The sequence below is a fragment of the Drosophila navojoa genome, chromosome 3 (genome assembly GCF_054131105.1).
Source record: "Drosophila navojoa isolate 15081-1374.11 chromosome 3, UAZ_NAV_1.0, whole genome shotgun sequence".
In the NCBI taxonomy this organism is placed as follows: Eukaryota; Metazoa; Arthropoda; class Insecta; order Diptera; family Drosophilidae; genus Drosophila; species Drosophila navojoa.
In genome coordinates this window covers 24,589,511-24,611,609 of record NC_142891.1, presented here as the reverse complement: position 1 = coordinate 24,611,609, position 22,099 = coordinate 24,589,511, and the positions used below count along the sequence as shown (strand labels likewise).

The window sequence follows — 22,099 nt, the reverse complement described above, 5'->3', positions numbered from 1 at the left end:
GTCGCTCGGTCACGTTGCCGCTGCACGCAGTTGCGACACGCGACTGCTGCCGAACATCGAACCGAGGACCGAACATGTTCGAAGCTCGACTCGGCCGTACAAAAGCATTGGTAAAAGTGAAATTTACCTGCTTCGATTCTGGTTGGACACATACAATCGCACATACTCACACATACACACATATGTACCTACAAATGCGCGCGCTGCCTGTTGCGCGCTCCAAGTTGCAACCGATCACATTTTCTGTACACTCCATAGTTGAGTAATCAGCGTCAATCTCAAATCGTTTAGAGCTGCACATTTGAAAACTAGAACGTGACTGTGCCGTGTGCCGTGTGCCGTCCACTGGGTGTCGCTAACGGTACGCAACGGGGACGGGGGTGGGGGCGAGCGAGCTACGATGACAGTGATAAAGACGGAAGGTGTTTTATTGGAATATTGCGTTGCAATACGTATGTACGTATGTACTTACATATGTATGCATGTACATACATATGTATATACAGACATGTCTATGCATGCATATTATTCTATATACATGTGTATGTATGTGAGTTTGTATCCGTGTGTGCCAAATGCTTTGTTGTGACGCAAGCGCCTTACACAGAACACCTAAAGAACAACAAGTCAATGTTGTTGAACTAACATATACCCTTTACAATTTGTGCATAGCTACACATACATATTAGTTAATATATGTATTTATGTAGTTTAGCGATTCAAAGCAAACACAATGTTGTTGAACAAGTAGATACCCTGTAAAATGTATTGATACTAATTTGGGTGGTAACACAAGAAACTCACATTGTTGCTGAATCAGCTGATACCCTATAAAATGCATAGTTACTAGTTAAAATTCTAATCAGAAATACTTCTATATCCGGAGATCTGTCTTTTAGCTGGCTAACACAATGCATATCTAGAACTAATTTGCCTCATTTCTCTATTAAACCAAAATCATAAATTCCAATTGGAACAGCCAATCTAATAAGCTTTTATGTCTAAAGGACAATTAAATGACAGCAAATCAACGAATTAATGAATACTCAACAATCAGTGATAAATATTGATTGCAAATAGAAATAAACACACAAACATTGCAAATTATATAATTATAAATTATATTTACATTTGTCGCTTGATAATCGCTGTTGTCTTATCAGACCCCGTCTAGAGGACTTTTATGCACAGTCAGCAACAAAGTTGCGAAAAAGGGGGGAAATCAGTAGAGTGACTAAGACAATTATATATGTATGTATATAAATATAGTAAAATATAAATATGTATGTATATATATTTATGTATGCCTTCAATCCAATAGGAAATTGCAGTGGCGAAGGTCATGGGCGCAAGCTGACCAATAGCAAAAACTTGGCAGATATGATGTAAGCTTTATAAGTGTGATTGACGGTTTGACTGACGAACTGAATAAATGACAGTTAGATTAGGCGACGCGCTATAGAGGCACTCAATGCATAATTGTAAATTCTAAGAATTTCTAGTATTCAATATATACGCAAACGAGATAATGAATTTGTAGTTGTGTGTGTGTGTTTGTGTGTGTGTGAATGCTCCCACTGATTTGATAGACATTAAAACAAATAGGGAAATAGCAAATACAAGGGTTATAGAAAAAAGCGAAGTTGGCAATTGATAAGCCGAAGCATACATATACATATGTACATACTTACATACTTACATATACCGCTAATATTTGGAAGAAAAATAAAAGAAATGAATTAAGAAAATTCTTTGTAGATTTTTAAATGTATATACAATGTATATGGATGTAAAAAAAAAAACAATAATAATAATTTTTAAATTTTAAAAATAAAAAAAACCTTAGAAAATTCAAAAGTTCTGTGATTAAAATTTCTCACATAAATAATAATAATAACAAAAACATTTGTTATTTATTTAAAATCGAAACAAAATGTACATACACATATACATACATGTGTATGTATGTATGTATATAGCAACATTTTGTAATTGAAACGAGTACAGAGCGCAATAAGAACCACAGATCCAATTAGAATATGCAACTGAATGTGAATATCAAGTTTTATATGTATATATGTATGTATATTTGTGAAATGTGAATATCAATTTTGTCTGTATATGTAAAAGAGTTGAATTTAATTTACATTTAACTCGTTTTAACGCAATTCTTAGGTCACGTTTATATATAGTAAGCATTTGCGCTGACATATTTAACATTCTTATTAGATAAACAGTCGTAAATGACTTTTGCGATTACATAATCACATCTATATTTATATAGTTTGTAACGACTAATAACTGTGAGTAAATATTTGAATGCGATAAAAATACATTTGAAAGCGTGCCCAAAGAGCGCTGCAAAGGTAAACAAATCAGAGACTCAGACTCGGATAACAGATACCCTTAAGATGCATAAATTCAACTCGACTGACTGGCTGGCCAACTGCCCGAGTGACTGGTTAAATAATTCGCTTGATTACAAGATCAAGTCCAATTCGAATTGCTGCAGCTGCTGGCGCTGCCTCTGCCTCTGCTGCCGCCTCTGTCTCTGCTGCTGCTTTAACTGTAGCTCGAGCAACAGGTACACGTGAGTCCCGTCTCTCACGTGGGCCGTGCAATCGCGCCATTTCCGTTAGCCTTGCCAATTTGAGCGCATCTAAGCAGCCATGCACTGAGCGAGAGAGGCAGAGAGTTTCCCAACCGAAATGTCAATCCGAATCCCAACTCGAAACGATCCAATAAGCATATGCTGTTGCTCAAATCACATGTCTAATCAGCAAAATATGCGCTTATTGGTTAAAGCGCAGGCGGTGCACACGACATGCGGGCTATGCTCACGTTGTATTTGGTGGGGGTGAGGCAGTGGGGTGTAACTGTGAAGAGGTTGGGTGGGGTTGCTTATAAGCTGTTACACTACTGCTGACTACATTGGCTACACTTGCCCTGCCTTCCTCTCTCTCTCTCTCTGTGTGTGTGTGTCTGAGTGAAAAAGACGTCAGATTGTTACGAAACAACGCCAACGTCGACGTCGACGTCAAAGCCAGCAGCGCAGAAGCAACAACAACGTAATATTAGCTATCGGCAGTAAACGGCCGCTCAGCCATCAGTTAGCTAGCAAATGTTGCTCGCCCCCGACACACCCGCACCCCCTCCCATCCCCTTCCACCCTCCCTCCCTCCCTCTTGGCCAACAACACCACAAAGAGGGTTGTCAGGTTATAGCAAAGCGAATGGGCTATTTATACTTGATACTGGACGGACGCTGGCGCTGATCACGTGTCGCGAAATGTGCAGCCGACAGTGCAACGCTCCCGCGACAACGGCTCACATGTTCGCGACTCGAGTCCGCTATGGAAATGAGCGTGTTTCCTACTTTTTGCGCTTGATTTAGAATTGTTATTGTCGCTGCTGTTGCTGTTGTTGCTGTTGTCATTCTCATTCTTATTCTTATTCTTATTGTGATAGCAGCGTGACGAAAAGTGCTGAAATGGTGTATATTGGTTACGCTGCTGCAGAGAGAGAAACATTCGACTGAGACTGGAGTAAGCAATCCAATTGGATCTGATCAGATTCGCTTGAACACTAAATGAAGTCTTTGCCTGATGGGTGAGCAGGAGAAAGATTTAGTGGGAGTGCGCCCCTTGATTTTACAACAGTAAATAAACATTTAGTTAGAGTCCAATTGGCAAACATATGTTCATGGAGAGAAGTTGGATTTGTTGGAATTTCATCTAATAAGACTATCTTTACCGAGTGAATTAGATTTAGTTAGAGTGTCTATCCAAGTAAAATATTTATATGTAAAATAAATTATTAATTATTAGATCATAAGATTTGATTTTACTACAAATAAAATTAATTAACTAATAACAATGTCAAATAGGAGAAAACTAAACCATATTCTGGTTATATAAGATTAACTAGAATATTATTTGAATAAATATTACTTAAATATCTTTAGACGTACATATGTCTATTTTACATAAATAAAATAAAATATAATATATCATTCATTTAATTTAAATATTTATATGAATATATTTCGAAGCAAAATAAAGAATTTTTTTTTAATTTTTTTGTGCACCTACATGAATGTATATAACATAATAAATATATTTTACAAACGTATATTTAACGTAAAAAATTATAAAAAGAAATTATTATTCAATTCTATACACATATGTATATATTAATATAAAACTAGTTCAAAGAAACCAATTTTAAAGAAATTATTTTCATATACATAAAAATCTTTAACAAATGAATTAATAATTGTTTTATGTAAACCAATAGTTTTATAAAAAATAATAATAATAATTTAAAGTCGAATCAGGAATATATTTATGTCTATATATACATCTAAATTATTGCTTTATACATATAAAAATTTTAATTTAGTTTATCTTAATCCACGTTATAGAGACTATATTTAATAAATTTCAATTGCGAATTTACTTAATAAATATTTTGTATGAATTTTTAATGAATTAATGAATTAATATGTTTAACTATTGCTGTAGCTTATAACTAAACCTAGGCGCAATTTCTCACAGTGTATAAATTATTGACAAGCAGCAAAAACTGGAGAAACAAATTATTTAAAATTTTTGACTCACGCTGCAATCAACTGAAATTACGAGAATTTTATTATGCATTCAGCTTTAAAAAATTACAAAATCCAAAAAGCGAAAACAAGAAGAAAACAAAACGAAAGAAATAAAACAAAATTCTTGAGCTCTGAGCGTATGAATCGAAATACAAACATACATATATACATATGTACATATTTATATATGTATGTATGTGTGTGTGTGTGTAATTGGCTCTTTTGATAAGTACAGCTCATTGCTTTACAGGGTATCATAAGGTTCGGGTCGAATCGGTTAGGTAATAATTAATGTTAATTTGAGCTATTTCCATATTTATACTTCTGAATATTCAACTCTGTGAAAAGACGTAAAAGCTTTGTCGCTCGACGAGTACGGGAATTATGCAATGCCTTCAGTTGTTCTGGGCTTTACGAAAGTTCCGCTTTATAAAATGTGCACAAACATGTGAGTGCAAGTGCGAAAGAGAGGGCGACAGTGTGCAAGAGTGTGTGTGTGTGCGATAATAGCGCATGAAATGTAGTCAAGAATTTGTTATTCGAAACAGAAATGGAGCACATTATATACATATAGATGTAAATATGGATGCAGTATATAGGGCGAATTACTGGGCTCTTATATTGGTATTATTGATAGGGGTATGACAGTGTTTTGATTACATAATTATACAAAATATAATTATAGTTCCTGAGGGAAAACACAAAGGAAGAGAGAGTTTATGTAGGCTATAAGGGATTACTTAATGCTCTATTAAGAAAGTAATAGATAATTAGACTGATGTTTAGTTAAAGGAAGAGCTAATAAGGCAGATTTCTGAATACTAATTCGAAAAATAATATACGTTTAATATTTAGACAAACGAAAAGAATATTTAAGTAGACAATATGGTTTTAAAAAAGTGAATCGAATAAATTCAAGTTTTAATTAGATTAAATAACAATAAAAATTTGTTTAATAGGGCTTTTGAACTAGAATTATATTAAATTTCTCTCTTTCTCTCTTTTTATAAAATCTATATTGTGTTACATTCTTTGAAACACACAACTAATATACTCGCTTTCTGCATAAGAAGCGCACATTAGAATATGATTTAGATTAAAATCAGAAAGTCTTTTAACTTGGAGATTTTCTAATTACTCTTGATTTTTTTACTATTCTAGATTACCAACTGATCTAACCCACATGAAAGTATGTTTATGTGTGTGTGTGTGTGTCTGTGTGTGTGTTTGCCTGTGTTTGTGTGTGTATATGTAATTTGGTTGACCCCATTATCCGCTAGAAAGTTAGAAACGTCCAACTGCATTTGCTTTTAGGTTCAAGTTTTATATCTAACACACACACACATACGGATCTATGTGTGTGTGTGTGAAGTTTGTTCTGCTGGCTGCACGACAAGCTAGAAAAGTTTTCTAAGCAATGATCGGCACTCAGTGGAGCCAAGTCACTCGCCCACCCAATTTGACCTCGAAAGCGCTTCAAAGCAAACTTTTTTTTCTGGAGAGCTCTATGTGTGTGAGTGTGTGTGTGTGTGTGGTGTTGGAGCTGGCTATGCAACGTGAGAAAACATGCCTTGAGTCATTACCAAAGCAACCTGGCTGCCCTCAACTATGCCTTCGTCCCGCACTCCCCCTCTCAATGCATACGTACGAATATACATATGCACATAGATACACACATACCTGTATATGTATATCCTCTTAGCCTATCCCATCTGTCACTCCAGCCTCGGCGTTACGTTGGCCGCCAATCAGCGGCACATGCAACATGTTCCAACCTGTTTGCTGTGCGCGACGTTGGAAAAACGTGAGTCGGCCAGGGCGGCAAACGTGACAGCATGTTCGATGCGATGTCGAACTGGCCTACTGAACAGGTGAACGGGCATTTTTGGGGGCGCTGAGGAGGGAGGGAGGGAGGTACGTATGTTTGAGTGACGACTAACGGGGACCGGGATCGATTAAGCAAGCATTTCGCAATATAGCTGGCACGTTGCAGAGCCAGAGCGCAACTGGCAGGACGAAGAGTCTGTTGAAGGATTTCTGGAAAATTACCGTATCAGGTGCAGCCACTCAGCCGGGTAATAGGCCAACAGTGCTAATGGCTAAAGGTAATTACGTCTATTAGGCATCAGTTGGTCAACAGTGCGATGCAACAGCAACAACAACAAGCGGTTAGGCAGATAAATCTATGCATATCAATGTCTAGTTCGATGCCGAACTCCGTAGGAGACAGAGCGAGAGAGAGCGAGAGAGAAAGATGCGGCAGTTGGGAAGCTTTCGGCTGCTCGCAGCAGTTTCAATTTCAAGAGCAGCAACGTCTGCGCCGGCGTCAACATCGGCAGCGACGCGTCGCCATCAGCGTTGGTGTTGGTGTTGGTTTTGGTGTTTCGGCTTTGGCCGCGTAATGAGTGCAAATGTGAATGAACTTGCCGCAGACGCACACGCAGTCAGCTCTACTCACTCACTTGCTCGCTCGCTCGCTCACTCACTCACTCACTCGGTCAGGCGCTCTCATCTGTCTCTCTGTCGTTGTCATTTCGCCAAAGCCAACGGCGCGCCGTGCCGAAAGCCCCCAACTAAAAACGGTTGTTTACAACTTTCACGCAAAGTCGAAAACGATCGCTGACGAGCTTACTTCATAAGTTCTAAACTGAAAACGAACTCCAAATACGGTACACCAGATTTAAAGCTTTTCTTTAATATTAACACACACACAAGCACACACACACACACACGCACACGCACACTCACGCCTAGCATATTATCTAAATTAAAAATTCTGTTATGTTTAGTGTTTGCTTTTGCTGTTGTGATTTCTTTGTGACACACTTTCGTAATTATGTACATACATACATACATACATGTGTATTTATGTATGTTTGTGTATTACGTACTAGCTTGTAAACATGTACACTCTGCTTCTTGTAGCATATAAATTTCAATTATGGTTTAGTTCTTATCGGAGACCACCAAAATCTGTTTTATTATTTATCGGACTGCAGAAGGTTTGACACAAACGACAGACGACAAACGCAAGAAAGAAAGCGGCTATCGGAGAATAAGAGCAAAAGAGAGCGAAGCTGATAACACAATTAAATAAGCTTCTTATACATGTATGCAGCTATACATACATACATAAATAGTCATATGTATGTACATATGTATGTATGCACACTTACATGCGCTGCCGTATCGAAGACTCGAAGTTTTGAAGAAATTTGGGTCTTGCTCTAGTTTTCACAACCAAAGTTCAATGATCGATTGCAAAACCGAAAAACCAAAAAACCGAAAAAAAAGCTCATGCGTGAGTGAGGAGAAATGATGGCAGCTGAAGAGGCAGAGACAGAGAAAGAGAAAGAGAGAGAGGAGAGAGAGCGGGAGAGCACGCAGCAGGCTAATGATAATAGTAGGTGCTCTCTTGCGTCGTGCAGAACTTGCTCGTCATATGTGGAAACATCTACGCGCAGACATACTCACACACATGTATACACATGTACGTATGTGTGCATGTGTGAGCGGAATGAAAAGGGGGACGGGCGACATCGCTTTCTGCTTTCTTTTTATCGTGCAACTTTTGCGCTTCGCTGTGATTGTTGTTGCTGTTGTTGTTGCCTTTGTTATTAATGGGTAAATGCAAGAAATTCGTCATATCTGTGTACATACAAACATATACATACATACATACATACATAAATATGTATGTGTACTTATTAGCAAATATAATTGTACTTCATATTAATACACACCGAAATTGGTTTCATGTGGATGTTATTTTTGCTTTAATTTATAATTATTGCGCTTTACTTAATAATACTTGTGTATAGACGTATGTATGTATGTATCTCCCAGTCGACAAATTGTTTATTTCGATAAGAAATTTACCGAAAACAAATATTAGAATAATCAAAATAATACACACATACCCATACACACATGCACAATAATCTTTCGGTCGGACTTTCGCGTCGATTCTCCTGCCCCCCTCGCACACACACACAGACACGCACGCATACTATCAGACGAATGGAAAGTCAATGCACGCAGCGACAGCGACGCAAAGCTCAGCAGCAAGAGCAATAATAATAGCTATAGCTGTACCAACAACAAGGGCAACAACAACAACAACAGCTACAACGTGACAGACAACCTCAAAAGTTTGCTTTCTTTTTATACCCTGTACTCTCCACAGCTTTGAATGCAATTTATATTAGAATTTCACATATGTAACTTGTTTTGCTACCTCTGAGAAATCAAAATCAAAAATGTTTATGAGCCGATGTTAATTAGTCAACTAACTAAAGTTAAGTGTTAAATAAATGTGAAACTGTGCTAAATATTATGAAATATATTATAAAATATAATATATGTACATATTTGTATATAGAAATTTAAATATATTTATTATATAATATCTAGCATTCCATTTAAATCATATTAATTTCAATTTGAATACTTGAACATTGAAATGCATTATAAGCTCTATTAGTCTCTATATAGTTCAATTGAGATACTCACAGAGCTAATATAGCTAATGATTTGATGTTATTTATAAGAACGAAATTGCGTTTTGTTTGCATTCTGTGCGCTCGACATAAGTTTAAAATACCCATTAAAAATCATTGTTTATAAGAATTTCAATTATATAAATGTATACCATATATGTACATATGTATGTACATATATTCATACACATAAACACTCTGTCTATATAACCAAAAACAAACAAATTTTAACAATAAATGAAAATTTCTAAACAGATATCACAAGCACAAAAAAAAAAAGAATAATAATAAATAAATAATAGTAATAATCAATAAATTAATCAATTAATTTAGAGACATTTATTTTTTCAGGCTTACAGAAAAAAATACGCGTCTTTATCCATCAATTTTAAGATTTTATTTGAGGTAATTCATTTAATTAAACAATTCTTAAATATCTCCTAACACTTTGATATAGTATAGCGTGCTCTACTGTTAATACTGATTATTTCTGAGCAGATAAAATGAAGTTCTTCTTCAACCAGTGTTAAAGTAAGATAAGAATCAAATAACCTCGGCAAATAATGTTCTTCATTAATAATAAAAGAATAAATATATGACAATATTCAGTAACTCGGTATTTCTACCGTATTTAGTATATGTATTTAGTACACATATGTATATTTCAATTAATGCATATGTATGTATATTCTTTCTTAACTTTCTCTCTAACTTACTCCAGTTTACATTTTACGCTCATTAAAACAAACCACACAACACAAATAGAATTCTATGTCAATGATCAATAGAATACAAAAATGAATTGTTAATAAATAGATTTAACTTTCGTTCTGCAGCTCAATTTTGGAAGATTTTCGTCCGGTACTCCAACGAATCCCCAGTAAAAGATCGCTAAAAATTATCTCCTATTTGGCTTTGGTTCTTAAAGAGCAATTACGTAATGCAAAAAAAAGAGGCAAAAATAAATCACCTATATACCCATATACACACTTTTTATGCACCAGTGTGTGTTAGTGTTTTTGTAAGTGTGCTAAATAAATCAGGCCAAATACTAAGCGGTGAAAATTGTACACAAAGCATACACAGCGATTAGCGCAACGAGAGACAGTGAGCGCCAAACAAGTTTTCAGAATTAGGTAAACAGCATTATCATAGACACAATTTTAAGTCCATATTACCGTTATGCTCACAGTAGCACAGAGTTGAGAACGAGAACCGTAAGAGCAGCGGCGATCAATGGGCGGCGCTGTCATTCGGTCACTCCGTCGTTCCGTCACTCAATCAGATGACAACGCAACGCAACGCACCGCAACGCAACGCAACACAACGCCAACGTAGCGACCCAGAGAGCGCAAACGTCTTCGTCTTATGTAATCAATTACTATAAGAATGATGGTACAGAAAGAAATGCTACAACAGCACGCTCACTCGACCAGCGCGCGGGCTCGTTCTTACTTTCTCCGGCAAAGTAGGCCGTCCGAGCACGATTAACAAACACAGACATCATCATGTAATTACGAAACTTTCACGCAAGACACACGAACACACATGAACACGCGCATGACAGCACCAACAACAACTGCATCCATGTATGTGTGTGTGTCTGAGCTGCGCGACTCTCTTAACGTTTACGTTCTGTCGCTGCAACTTTTTTGGGCTTGAAGTTTTTCGTCTTTCAATTCCAGTTTAGAATTGGGTCAAATAACGGATTTGTTTATTTGCCTTCCGTGGCAGCGGCCCCAACGGCGAACTCACTAAATCAGACACACAAACATACACACACACATACACACGCACATTCGCTCACTGAAGAAACTTCTGCTGCGGCAAGATCAGCTAAAGAACGTAACAAAGCTCAAACGCGTCGTTACTCACCTCACCTCACCTCACCGCTTCTCACCTTACTTCGCCTTGGCTCGGCTCGTCTTCGTGCGCCGCTTAAAACACAAACCGAATTTCAAATTCAGAGCACCAGAAACCGGTTGGCTGCAGTCAATGGCGTTTGAATTGCTCTCGCTTTACCTAGTGCCCGGCTTTAGCAGTGGCTTTGACTGTGGCTTTGGCCCTGGCTTTCATGCAGGTTGCGACTCAAACATGCTGCGTCGCTGCTTTGAGCTTTCGTTTGAGTTGTTTACGTGTATGCGCGCGAGCACAAAACAAACGGTCTATGCATGTGTGTATGTGCTCATGTGTGTGCAGAGCTATTTACGTATGTATGGCTTAGTTTCGACGGCTGTTCTACATTTGAGCTGGTGAAAACAATAATGTGAGCGGTTGCAAGAGAGACAGACATACACACACACCGGTTTAGAACGTTCACTCACGCCCAATGCTCATTAAAGCAGCGCTATAAAGATCTTCAGTTTTGATTTTATTGCTCAAGAAGAGAAAGTGTTACGCCAATTGTTTAATTAATTTTTCTTCTTGTAGAAGCTACTCGTTGCCATAAGTACAGGCACAGACACAACACACACATACCCTCACACACACACACATTTCTACATATTTGTGTATGTATTGCATGCGCTGCGGTGTCAATAACCACAGCAAGACCGAGGCCAGAGTAAAAGTTTTGCACAATGCGCTTCATTTGTTGTTTTGACATCTTATGTACATTTCTTATGCTTCTTCTCTTCGCGGATCGTGAGTTGCTTTCAGTTCAACTCTGGGCTATGGGCTCTAGATTGTGGGTTGTGGGCTGTGGGTAGTGAGCTAGCCAAGTACTTTAGCATTAGCTTTTTTGCCTTGTTGCGGCTTCATTCTTAGCGCAGACATTTACAATTGTGTCGTCTATTGCCAATGTGTCAACTGAACGTTGAGCAAGCCAAATGAATTATGCATTTGGGCAACTAAAACTTTCCAAATTTCTATCGTTGTTGCTGCCACTGCCGCAGCTGATGTCTTTGCTACTTGACTAATTGTTGTTGCTTCTACAGTAACTATTGTCGCTTTTGCTATTGCCATTATGTACAGCTACTTCTTCTGCTACCGTTTTGTTGCCAAATAGAAATTATTTGCACTTGACGTTATTTTCTAAATTAAATTAATTCGCACATACGCAATAATATACAAAAGCACATACAAATATGTATATGTATGTATGTATGCATTTGTGTTTGTGTAAGATCGGAACAGCAATTGTCTTCCATACAAAGAGTCAATTTGCCGATCTCTCTTACAGCCATCCCATGCATACACTCATAGAGACACATACATACATACATATACAGAGAACAAAGTCGTTGCCCAACACCACAGGCCGCGACATCCCGATGGCGGCTATTACGAAATAAACGGAGAATAAGAATATAATGCGCAGCAAGGCAATGAACATGAATGCACCTCGCAGAGACAGAGGGAGAGAGAAAGAGAGCAGCACAGGAACCCACACACTCAGGCAAATATACACGCACACACATACATATGTATGTATGTATGTACATTAATTTCTGCATGTATAAACTTGTTCATATGTGTGTATGTACAATTTAAATGTTTACACATACCTATGCATATGTACATATTTACCAACACTAGCACAACAAGGCAGAACAACGTATTATCCCTTTTATAGAAGAAAATGCCAGCGGCGCAGCCAGCGTTCTCTCAACACAAATTCTTCAGAAATGCTAAATTTAGAGCGCCAACAACAACAGATGCCGGGCAATCCCCAATCCACAATCCCCAATCCTCAATCCCCAATGACCAGCTGCAGCCGCATTTGCAGTCACAGCCCGCATCAAACAGTAGGTTGATTGGTCATTCAATAAACCAGAACTGTTCTTTCTCACTCTCACTCACTCTCTTCTCTTTTTCTGCTTCTCTCGCTTTCTCTCACTCAATCGCCCGCTCTTCGTTCAGCAAAAACAATTTGCGCAGTTGCCCAGCCTGAGCAATGCCAATATCAACAAAAACAGCAACAACAACAACAGCGAGTGTAACCATCCAAATCTGAAAAGACCAAGAGTTGAACTTTCCATGCAATAAGAGTGAGCTATAATGCGTCAGCGACGCTGACCTAAACTATCGAATTATTGATACTTACATATGTATGTATGTATGTACAATGTGTGTGTCTGTGTAAGTCTGGTGCTGTTGGCCAAATCAAAGAAAAAATACCAAAGAATAATAATTCTGCACACAAATACATTTGCACATATCTACATACATACATATGAACATATATATGTCACATGTACATTTTCATATGTAGTATATTCACATATGATAAATGTAACATTATTACATATGTGCATTATGTAAATATGTTACATATATGTACATATGTATGTTCATACCCATTACGTACTTACTTTATTTGTTGTTTTAATGAATTAGCAGATGTGGGTGTACATACATACATATGTATATGTACATACAAATGTACATATGTATGTCTATGTATGTATGTACATATGTATTTATATCTGCATGGCATGCAAGTAATGAACTTTGAACTGTAGATTTATTGCGATGGCGTGAATATGTTGGTATTTTTCTTTCAAGATTGCGAGGTTCTAGATACCCTGTACATATTATGTTATTTGATAATTCGATTCGAGGGTATTTAAGTTTAGATATATACATATGTATATATACTTGCATATAGTATTTATGCATACATATGTACATATACATATAACACAGCATTTATGTATGTATGTATATAGAAAAAATTCATACTTCCTATGTACATACATATGTATGTATGTATGTATATTGTATTTAATTTAAAATCTGCATATCTAATAGCACAAAGATGTATTTTTTTTGAATGCGAATTTTGTAGAATATAGAACGCATACATCGATAAAAGAAGCTTTCGAAATCTGTGTGTACTTCTTAATTGTATTAAATGAATATTAACAGTTATGTGACTTTCTAAATTCTCCTATTGTTGTATGTTTGTATGTCTTCACTCTTCTTACTCACACAATATTTCGCAATAGCCAATACACGCAAAAACAAAGCAAAGGCTAAATATGATATAAAGCGTTGAGTTCATGCAGTGCAAAATATTTGATTTGTCTCTTGGTTAGCTTGTCGACTGCTTCCAAATATTAGTATTATTAATAATACATTATTATACTAAGTGAATTATGATTAAATTATACCTTTATATTCACATGTACATATTTATATACATATGTACATGTATACGCATGTGTACTGCTGTTGAACATTGAAATTGATGCAGGGTATTTGTCTGCACATTCATGCATACATATGTATGTATATACATGCCTACATATACATACATACATACATACATATTTGAGACTTAAGCTCTGCCACCAGCTGAGCATTTTAGTGCAAACTTCTACAATGTATGTACGTATGTACATATGTACATCTTCATAAATACATACATAAATATACATATGTATGTAAGTATGTATTTGCATATAGGGACAAGCCCATAATGCTACTAATTTTAAGAGTTATTCTTTCGCATTTTCTTGATATTGTTGCTTTTGTTGTGCTGCAGTTAAATGATCTTACTGGAAATAAATACGCATGCACACACATGAGCATATTCGCTCTGCTCTGAATATCTACATACACATATACTGTGTACGTGTGTGTGCATATGAGGAGATGTGCGTATGTATGTGTACCTTGACGCCATGAAAATGAACAAACTGAGTGAGCGACTGATTTGTTCAGCCTTGAACTTCTCTTTGGAGTGCATTAACTCTGCTGCCGCACAAAACAAACCGAACACACACAGTCGCACACGCACAGACGCACACAGGGAGCAGAACAGCGGCGACAGCAGCGGCTGCGCCTTTCGTGCTTGCAAAAAAGAGAACATTTTTTGCGCTCGTCTCTCGACGCTCGAACGAACATGCGCTGTCTCTGAGAGGGCGAGTCAGAATTTTTGTTCGTACTGCATTTCTGTTGCTGTTGCTGTCGCTGTCTGATCTCATTGTAGACTGTTGTTGCTTTATGTAATCTAGAATGTAGTCTTGCCATGCACACACATGCACACTCTCACATACTTTAACTTATAAATAAAGAAGTGTTCGTGTACATACATATACATAGATAGATACACACACACATGCATATCAGCATGTGCATGTGTATTTGTATTTACACTGGAACTGCAAGCTGTGTCTTTATCTGCGCCCCCATTTAGGATCGTATTACATAAGCGACACTAAATGGTGTTGTTGACCAGCGATAAGGTTCGAATTATACATACATATGCAAAAATATATAAGCACATACACATGCATGCATTTATATAAGCAAATACGGAAAGTGGGCGTGGTGTAGGTGTACACACACATTCATGCCAACTTATGTATGTATGTACATATGTATATATAGACGCTCATTCCTTTTTTAATGCCTGTTCTCTGCACACACACAGACGCACCATGAGTATTTTGAACCTTTCTGGCGTTGGCCTTGAACCTACTGGCGATCGTGCGCTCCGACAGCAACTGAACTGAACTGCGGCTGCTTGGCAAACAGATACAGATACCTACAGACCAGACGCCACCGAATGTGTGGAGTTATAAAACTCACAGACACACACTATCAAAAGCAACGACTGCAGCCACAGCTACAGCTATAGATACTGCTGCGTCAATTCATTTCATTCTTAATGCCGGTATACGGGGCCCTCAAAATGGACCTGGGCACGGCCAGCAACAGTTTTTTTTTCGCACACACCCACATACATACATACATTATGTAAGTGAGTTTGCATGTGTGCGCCGATGCACACTTACACACATAGAGTATATACATACATATGTATTTTGAATTCACATTCGAATTTGCCTGACCCCACACAACATTGCAAATGTCTCTGACTGTAGACCTTGAGATTGTTTTTAGCTCCGTTCGTAGAAGTAAAACAGTTGTTTTGCTTTACATTTCGCATAGTCACAAATGAATACATGCATACATACATATGTATGTACATATTATGTATTTGAATATTTATGTATATGATGTAAGAGTTATTGCTCACACTTCTGATGTGTGTATGTCGATTACATTTAATTAAGTTTTATTTTGTTGTCAATCAAGAATGAATGCATAAATATGCATGTATGTACATATGTACATATTTATGGATCGACATTTACATGTATAAATACGTACATATAGATACATACATATGTATGTATATGCCTTCACTTAAATATGTACATACATATATGTATGTATGTATGTACGTACACATCTGGATGTGTGTAGGGTTGGACATTCATTTAAGCATGTGCTCAGACAATTTACATACTTATATACATACATATGTACATATGTATATGTATGTACATATTTAAGCATGTGCTCAGACAATTTACATACTTATGTATATATGTACATACATACATATGTAGTATCTGTCTATATACATATGCACATATGTACATACATTGTACATATATTATGCATGTATGCAAGTGTTAAATTAAGATAATTCTGAAACAAAGGAGCGAATTATCCATTGTAATGTAACGGAACATCAACGCGACATTGCAACGCCTTTGTCGTTGTTATTGTGTAGTTTCGTTGTCCCACGACTTCCGCGTGAGAGCATTGCGTGTAATCGCAATCGTCGGGTGACTCATTTGTGTTTGGCTTTTGAGCTTTATTTTTTCAATATTGAGCCGGCGGCAGGAGAACTTTTCAAATTATGAATGAATGCAAGTAGAGAAGCAGAGAAACGCTGTCAAAAACCACAACAGAATCAGAATCAAAGTCAGAGTCAGACCAAGGAAAGCAACGAGCAAATGGCGTTCGCAGAAGAGAGCCAGAACAGAAGAGCACAAGAGAAAAAAGTTCCAAAAGAGTAACAAATAAAGGAGTAAAAAATTAAGAGCAAATGGTGAAATGATCTAATCAAATTATTAAATACATACTCCATACATACACACACAAATATATCTATATATGTACATATGTATGTATGTGTATGTACATGTGATCAATGTATTAAAGAATTTACATAAAGAATTCGAGTATTTATATGTTAAGTAATATTCTTACCTGTTGTTTACGCCTCAAATTTTTTGGGATTTTTGTTTTGCTCATGCTTTCCTCTCAGCTCTCGTCAGTATGTGTAGAGTAGGCGTGGCCGTCAACAGTCAGATGACATACTCAATTCTGTATTCATGTAATATATGTTTATGGCTGTTTTTATTAATGCCTAATTATATTATTTCCTTTCATTCCATAACCCACAAATTGCATAAGCATTTGCGAACGCCTTGAAATTGTGACCACGTCATTCACAACGAAACTTGAACTGCCGCTTCCTTCGGCCACAACGCACTCACTCAAGTTCTGAGCTCTAAGAATTTTGCTGCTGTTGCTGCTGCTGGAAGGTCCATAGCTTCACGAATCGCCCTGTAGAGATCAATTGCATGGCATGCTAAAATACTACTTCACTTGTGTTTGCAACATGTTCGATTGGATGAAATTACAGGCAAGATCGAACATGTTGCAGCGAACACAGTTTGCTGTTAGCAGATGCAATGTTCGACCCAGTTTCATTATTTTGCGGCTTATGTTGCCGTTGCCGTTTGCTGTTGGTAATTTTATGTTGCTCTTCGATGCGGATTGTTGTTGTTGTTGTTTGGTCTCCATCTCGAACGTATTGTGCTTAGTGATCTTTAACGGAAGTTCGCTTTCTCTTTTTTTGCCAAACCAATTGGTATGCTGTGCTGTTTGGATGTTTGATAGTTACTGCCTTAGATATTTGACCTCATATTAAATTCTGATTTTTTGCAACAGTGGAAGATTTATCGAAAGCATTCAAGTCTTTTCTATGCCATTGGGTTGCATGCTGCTTACAGTTATATCTAATTTACAAAATTTGATGCATGTACTAAATTATTCTTATTAATGATATTTAATAGCAGAAAAGTTTAATTATTTACCTTAAAATACGCCCTCACAGATAACATAATCTACGTAAATTTGCTGACACATACACACATGCATACAGCAATACAGAGACACCAATTCTGATAATAAAACCCTAAGCTCTGAGTCAGTGAAAAGGCCATCGACTTGCTCCGTGCACTATTCCTACTTTCTCTGTTCCTTTTCGCTTTGTTTTCATCTCGCTCTTTTTCTCGCCCTCTCAGTCTCTCGCTCGTTCGTCCTTTTTACGTTGGATGGCATGGAAGTTAAACTTTCAAGGTTAAGCTCACTGGCGTCGAGCAATGACATTTGGCTGGCGGCGAGCCATCGACCACTTTACAGTGGTACAATTAGCACTAATATAAGTACATACCTTTGTATGTAAATATGTAATATGTAATATGTTGTATGAAATAAGACAGCAATATATTTCGATTGAAATTGTCTACATACTGGGAATCACTATAAATAACATATCAATAGTTATCTAAAGTTTGTAGATATTATGAAATATGTAATGCATTTGATTGATTATTAGCCTCACTTAACGTTGAGTTCAAAACCAATGTGCCAGTGTCTCTTGCTCTCTTTTCTCCGTTAAGCTCTTCGGCTGTCTGACTGCTGTTATTGCGCACGTTCACATTCTAAGGATATGCCCTACACTGCGTTGGGCTTATTAACATGTGGATGTGGATGAGCGTGAATACCAAGCACAGATTTTTAGTGCTGACATAATAATTCGGTAATAATTTATTAATTAGTTATTTGATTAGTCAAATCCTGTAAAAAGTGTGTGAATTATTATGTTTTTAGGAATGTTAGGTCACTTATTAATATATATTAATTTATGCAAAACAAAACAAATTTGCACAGTATTAAATTAAATATGAATATAAGACACATATTAAATTAAAATTCAATGGATTTATTATAAACAAATCGCTCTTAATACATACATACATATTCATTATTCCTTCAATGGTAGACAGCTCAGCACAGAAAGGTGATTCGCGTTGTGAGTGCAGCCGCATAAGAATATAACAACTATACACACTTGCACACATACATATGTAAGTATATAGTGAAGAGCGCAGACTGAAAATTTTATTAGTTTTGTGCGCACACACACACACACAGGCAGACAGACACATTCATATTGCTTCATAGAAGGGACAGTCAGATGTGCTGTCACCCCGACTGGGGGTGTTGTCCTTGTCCTTGTCGTTGCCGTCATGGTTGTTGCTCCTCCTGCTGTTGTTGTTGATGGTGTTGGTGTTGGTGTTGTTCTCGAGGTGCGCGTCGTCTGCTCATGCTCGTTGAAAGGGAGAGGTTATTAGACTTAGCCCAGACATTTGCCGCGGCTGCTCCTTTTTTTCTTTTCTGTTTTCATTTTGTTATAATGACCTTTCACTTTTAGGTTGGGTACGCCGACGACGGAAGCATCAGGTTGTGGTATGAGCGCGGTTCATCAGACGGCGACGCGGCCAGTGTCCTCTATATAGCTTTATAGCTTTGTAACTCTCACAGCCGACGAACCCTGCCACGTCACGAACGCCAAAATACTTCGAGAATTTCATTTGGTCGTTGACTCAATAGATGCAATAGTAGCATGAAATTACACGCCAGTTCAACGGAGGTCGGTCGCCTATGCAACCTATGGAAACTATCTCAAAGTGTGATGTGATTTTTATGAATTATTATTTAAAAGTTTGTACAGTTGTATATACATATTTGTTACCTAATATATATTTATATTAATTTATAGCTCATTTTTCAGGGATTTTCAAGAAGACACTTCCAGAAGCTTCTTAGCTTTTGAGAAAGTGAAATCTTGTATAACAGCCATTGATACTTCTCGAAGCTTCCGCCAAGTTCCCTTAAAACTAAGCCATACATTTGTATAAACAAATCTATGTATATACGTCGGAGGTAAACAAAATTGGAGTAGTCTAGTACTACCGTTGGCTAACATAAGTTCTATATTTGGAATAGGTTAAGACGATGTCCATATGTTTATTTATGTATTATATAATATACATATATACATTAAAGTTTAAATATATCTGAAAAGTAATATTAACTGAATCTGCATACGGAATATCCTTAGTAATCCCAAAGACTTCATCTAAATAGAATATGTACCATTTATTCATTATTTATCTGCCACATGGCATACATACTCACGGCAATTTGAAATTGTTATACGGCTCAACAAATCGAATTTCTCCAATGCCAACTAAATGCCGCTTTTCACTGTAAATTACTTAACTATTTTGCCCAGTTTTTGCTTTGCCGCACAATTTGCTCAGTGCATTTGGTTGCACAATTACAATTCATGCCACAAAGCAGCAAAGCGGGAAAATGATGCAGAAGAAGAAGAAGAAGAAGAGGACGAAGAAAAAGATGTGGAAAACGGCCAAAGCGCTAAGTTGGTCATGACATTCAAAAAGGCCAACACAGGTAATGGCCACTATTTAGATGTGCATGTGCGATTGTATGTGTGTACATATGTATGTTTGTGTGTGTGCTTAAGGCTGGCCTACTGCAATGGGTAATTCGATGATTCTTACCCATTTTTAAGTTGCGATAAATGGGAGTGACTTTTTTATGTCGTGAACTTAAGAATGATTAAACTGTGTATTACAGGCAGATGGAGTGATGAGTCTTAATTTGAATACATATGTATATATCTTACATTTAAATATCTGAATATAACTATAGGTGTTTTGTTATTGCATGTATTCAAGGCTTAACCAAAAATAACGACAAAGTCAAGACAAATAGAGAAATCTCTTTCGAGATCAATGCTGGGATCTCGTAAAGTAAAAACTCTAAGAGTGTTCAATATAAAATATATATATTTTCAAAAAATATATATTTTCTATGCCTTTCTAATATCTGTAAAAATAGATCAAGTTTCAAATACACTACAAAGTAACATAATGATATTCGAATTAAAATCAAATACATTTAAAGTTAAGTTGACAAAGTCCTCTGTTATCAACTTAAATTTAAAGGCTTAAATTGAAGTGAAAATTGAATCACAGGCTATCAGATTAACAGATTATCAGATTATTATGCAGAAAATTAAGCTACGAGACAGCTACATATATTAAGCTTAAAACTTTCTATTAGCTAGACATTCTGACTGGAATAGTCAATGGGAGACTTGACTGTCGCTATGCATTTTAAAATTTACTTAATATTTACTCATATTCTAGGAATGCATTCATAGTTAATTTCCCAACAGTTAAGTGATTTTGTAATATCCGAAACTACTTTTGTGTTCATAAGTAACCCTAACTATAATTCAATAAAATGGTTATTTTTAGAAATAATTTTCTAATAACTCTCTCAGAAGACGTTAAAATCACTTAACAAATTGTTAAAAAAAAAATGTATATACATATATGTATAACTGTAAAAACTTGAGCTGTTTTGCCCACCCGCTAGGAAATTGGCAAGCCTAAAATAAATTTGTAAAAGTCACACACACACATACATACATATACATACACAATATGCACATAGTTGATGTTTATTTTAACTGCGAGCCATCAATTTTAATTCTTATCAATAACGTTATCATTGTCTGATTAATTGATTGCACTGTTCGTGATCGACGTTGATTTGGTCTAAGCTGAATCGAATTGTTATGCACACTGCTTTACTTTCGAAACCCAATTCTATTTGACACACACGCACACAAGCACAAGAAACACGAGCAAACACACACACACACTAGTACACATAGAAATTTCACGCAGAGGCAACCTAATTTGTCACTCAAACTCCAAACCGAAAGCAAATGTGGGGCACATTTATTAATTTATGCATGCAACACGAATCGGCAAACAACAAATGCTAAAATGTATTTACACACACACACACAGACAGGAGAGAGACAGAGGGATGCATGTATTTGCACAGAAATGCATGCAAATATCTATGTATGCGTGCATTTATGCTAAGCGATGTGTCCGTGTGTTTGTGTGTGTGCGTGTGTGTGTGTGTACTACTGCATTTGCAATCAAAGTTGACGTCGAAGCCGACACACAAAAAATAGAAAGTTTACGTGTTGCATTATTTGCCTGATGCAG

The 22,099-nt window shown here is 36.7% G+C and overlaps 1 long non-coding RNA gene across 1 annotated transcript; it reads left to right on the top strand.

Moving 5' to 3' along the window:
- The first annotated feature begins 12,517 nt into the window (after positions 1 to 12,517).
- Positions 12,518 to 19,984, top strand: LOC149091924 (uncharacterized). The gene is made up of 3 exons (XR_016196481.1): positions 12,518 to 12,853; positions 12,969 to 13,096; positions 19,417 to 19,984. It is a non-coding gene; the product is annotated as an uncharacterized LOC149091924 (long non-coding RNA).
- The last annotated feature ends 2,115 nt before the right edge of the window (positions 19,985 to 22,099 follow it).